Genomic DNA, 4,319 nt, shown 5'->3' on the forward strand with positions numbered 1-4,319 from the left:
ACAAGAGAATTGTTTTCCTCTCTTCTGCCATTGTGGAAGGAGCCCCGGTGGCATAGTGGTTATGCCCTGGGCTGCTAACCTCAGGGTCAGCAGTTCAAAACCACCAGCCGATCCGAGGAAGAAAGATGAAGCTTTCTACTCCCGTAAAGAGTTACAGTCCTAGAAACCCACAGGGGCACTTCTACCCAGTCCCATCGGGTCTATGCGTCTGCAGGCACTCGATGGCAGGGAGTCTGGTTCTGTGAATTTCCTGCCTTTGTGGAAAGGCCTTCTGCTTTGAGAGCAGATTTTGTGGTAAATTGTATCCCCCCAGACAGAGGACAACCGCTGGGTGACAATGGAAGTGGGTGACTCTACAAGCCCAGGACAGGTCAGGGGGTGGGAACCCCAGATGCTCCATGGCAGAAAGATGTGGCAGCGTGCTTTTATAAAGTTCCCAGCCCGGGAACCACCCCCCTCCCTGGGAAACACCCCACCCCCAGTTCTCCCCTGCCCTACGGGGTCACTATGAGCTGGAATCACCTTGCAAGCAATAGGTTTGGGTTGGGGGCTTTAACTTATGGGAGTAGAGCCAGGTCTTTTCCCCCTGGGAGTCCAGGCAGAAGTCTTTCTGAACCACCGGCAGGCAATCTCTTCACCACCACGTCACCAGGGCTCTGTGGGTGGTGCTTAGCTGAGTGCCTCTGCCCATGCTTCCTCACAAGCTGCATCGCCCAGGCCTGGAGAGGACACTTACTGGCATGGCTGTTGGCACGCCGGAAGTCCCCTCTGGCTGTGGGTCGAAGACATCAGGTCCTTCTTGTCATGTGGGTGAGTCCTTAGGGCGACTCACAAAGTGACAGCCTGGTGTCCCGCAGAGTGAGTGAGCCAGAGAGGGCTCCCAAGACGGAAGCTACGGTGTTGCTGGAGCCTTAACTCAGAAGTGACGCCCGCTCATTTCTGCCACATCTTGTTGGTTCTACGTGAGGGAATACTACGTCCAGCCCACACCCCAGGGGAGGGGATTGGCAAGGACGTGAATGTCAGGAGACATGACTGGGAGTCATCGTAAAGAGTGGGTGCCTCTACTCCCTTCAAGAGGTGTTGTAGGTTTCACGTGAGTTAAACCAAGAAACCAAATCAAACCAAGCCAGAGGCGTTGAGTCCGCCCCGTGGAGACCTCACGTGGTCCGGAGCAGAAGTGTGCTTCCTGGGGTCTCTGTCCTCGTCACTCACAGCCAGAACTGTCTTCCACAGCACTGCTGGTTTGGGTTTGAACCGCCAACCTTCCGGCTAGGCCTTGAGCACAAAGGTGTCACACCAAACCAATTCACTGCCATTGAGTCGATGCGGACTCGGGTCGACCCTGCAGGGGAGGGGAGAACTGCTCCCTGTGGGTTTCCCAGACTGAACTCTTTGCCGGGGCAGAAAGTTCCAGCTCTCTCTCTGGGGGAGCAGCTGCTGCTTTCAAACTGCTCACCTTCCAGTTACAGCCCAACCCATAAGGACTGCCACCCGGGCGTGGAGTCATTCATTGAACAAATAAACAGACAGCCATCGAGCCGAGGCTGACTCATCATGCCCCTATAGGTTTCTGAGACTGTACTATGGGTGGGATTAGAAAGGTCCGCCTTTCTCCCGGGGAGCCCTGGGGGTTTTGGTGGTTTGGAACTGCTGACCGTGAGGATCGTGGCCCGACTCATAACTACCACCCCGCCAGGGCTGTTAGGAGCAGCCAAAGACGCAAGGTTTTCCAAACACTGTTCTCTTCCCATAACAGGGCAGACACCTCGCTTCAGCGACAGAAGGTGCTGCGGCTACAGGCCTGGCTGGCCCAGGAAAAAGGGGGCCCTTGATCCAAAACCAGGAGATGAAGTGAACCGAGGGCACGGCCCCTCCCCAGTGTGCATTCGCAGAGACCCCGGTGGGCAGGTGGTCCACTTCCCTGGGGGGATGATGATGGATTGGTTAAGGGCCCCATCAGCTCTACCTGCTTGGGAAGAGCTCCCTTACTGGAATCATTAGCTCATGCTGTGAGGGAGGGGGAGAGAGAAAGGTGCTGGGTTTGGAGAACTCGATGGGTCCCAGGCCTTGCAATCAAACTGTGAACAGTCCCTGTCTCTGGGTGGTACAGATGGTTTGCACTTGGTGGGTGGCAACCAATATCATGATGGTTTAAACCTGCCTGGCGGCACGAAGGAGGAGGAAACAGGCCCGGCGGTCTACTTCTGCCGGTATGACATACATGCGGGAGAAACCTCTGAAACAGTTCTGCCGTGTGACACAGTGGGTCCCTAATGTCACACGCCAACCCAATTAAGCATTGAACAGTCCCCCTACCTTAGCCATCTCTTGATATAACATGGCCAGCAGTGTTATCACTTCCCCGAGTCACAGGGGACAGCCTGCCTGCCACTCACGGACGTTGTGGTCCTGAGCACGTGTTTTGAACTCCCTCATCCCGTTGCCTCCTGTGTCCAACAGAGGCAAGAACTGTGCCCGACGGCATGTAACCCATGCAAAACTCTGCAGCACAGCACGGGGTAGATAGTAAAAGTGCCCGATGCGACCCACAGCTGTCCAGTGGATTCAGACTCAGAACGCCGCCAATGAGAGAGTACAACCACCCCGGAGGATTTCCAGGACTCTAAATCAAGATGGGAACAGACTGCGGCATCTGTCTCCTACAGAGAGGCTATGGGGGTTTGAACCGCCAACCCCTTGATGAGCAGCTAGCTGCTTTCAGCACTGCGCTACCAAGGCTGGATGCTCAGAGCGCGTTAGCTAAAATGGCCAGTGCTGACAAGGCTCCATTTGGAAAAGCAGCTGTTGTGCCACCATCAGGTGGCACGGGGCCTAGAGCTAAAGCAGGACAATGAGTGCAAGGGGCTCTAACATAGGGACGAGTGTGAGGATGGCGCAGGGCTGGGCAGTGTCCCCTCTCTCTGAGCTGGTCCTGAAGCAACAGTACCTAATTACACCACCACTATTCATAATGTGGGGCCCAAGGGCCTGCAGCATTGATGTCACACGGGAATATGTGTTAGAAATGCAGTCTTGGGCCCGAACTCGGGAAACAAACAGGCCTTCCTCATCTGGAGCAGGGCTTGACTGTGTCCCCCACCCTTGCTGCTGTTTCCCCTCTGTCAAATTGGAGCCATGAGCTTAAGTCTTAGCAACACTGAAGCATTCGGGGAGATGCACAGTAAAGACCTGGCTGGACTGGGATACTTTCAGCTTCATCAGCGGACACTTGTGGCTTAGACCTAGAATCAGGAGCCCGTGTGTGCCTGTGTTTCCCGGGGCGCCATGCTGCTTGTGGCCCCAGCCAGCAGGCAGGAACTCCCTGGAGCCAGAGCTTGGTTCTAGAGGAGGCCAGCACCCAAAGCCTCATAACGCAAGGGGCAAGAGGAGCTGGGCTTGGTGTGGGGAGAAGCCTGCTCCCCCCATCGACTCCTCTGATTTCCTCCCAGCCCCTAAACCCCCTGCTCTAGCTGGCTCACCCTCATTCTAGCATATCATCTGGGAGATGCCGGAGTGCATATGATAGATGTGTTGTGTGGATCAGCTCATCAATGGTGCAGCAGATGACTACGATAGCTCTGCACATGATTACCAGAGGGAGGCCCTGCCCTGTCCTCTGCCTTTCCTGGCTGGAGTTTGCTGAGCTTCACTGAGCTGTTACAAGTGAAGGAGGGGCAGCCAAGATGTGTCCCCCTCTTTTCAGTCCCACAGCAATCACATTCTCGCAGTTCCTCCCGGGGACCCCGATGTCCCAAGAATACCCTTTAAGCAATGAACCATCTTCCCAGGCCCCACTGTGTTCCCTCAGTTCCATCGATTTCAGCTAACCGTGTTGGCCTCCGCCATGGAGTCTGCCCCGCCTCCGCCACGCAGGCACAGTGGGATGGGAATCAGACGAGACTGTGGGGATCTGAAGTTTGCGTCGGTTGCTTTTTCAGAGGTAGAAACCTGTTCAGCTCCAATGAAACCTGATCGGCATGCTAGCCGGACCGTGAAGCCCTCCACTGGCCAGAGGGCCAGGGTGGCTGCCTCTGCGGAGCTTTGCCTGGGGCTCGAAGCAGGCTCTCCCGCAGGGAAAATGAGAATTGCACCACTGGGCCACAGTGATGGGTACCTGGAGGTGCTAGGATGGCACTTGGAGAAGGACCCTGTGCATTCAGGTGGGCACCGCGTCTTTAGCTGTCAATACCAAGCATCATGTTCAAGTCTTCAGCTTTAACATTTTTAACCTGAAGCGCACAGGCAACTGTGTTCCCCAGGGGTATGATGTAGGGATCTTGACCGTGCGATCTAGCCACCTGTTCTTGTTCCCGAAG

This window comes from Echinops telfairi, unplaced genomic scaffold (genome assembly GCF_000313985.2).
Source record: "Echinops telfairi isolate 266 unplaced genomic scaffold, ASM31398v2 ScPeMD7_3;HRSCAF=10, whole genome shotgun sequence".
Classification (NCBI taxonomy): Eukaryota; Metazoa; Chordata; class Mammalia; order Afrosoricida; family Tenrecidae; genus Echinops; species Echinops telfairi.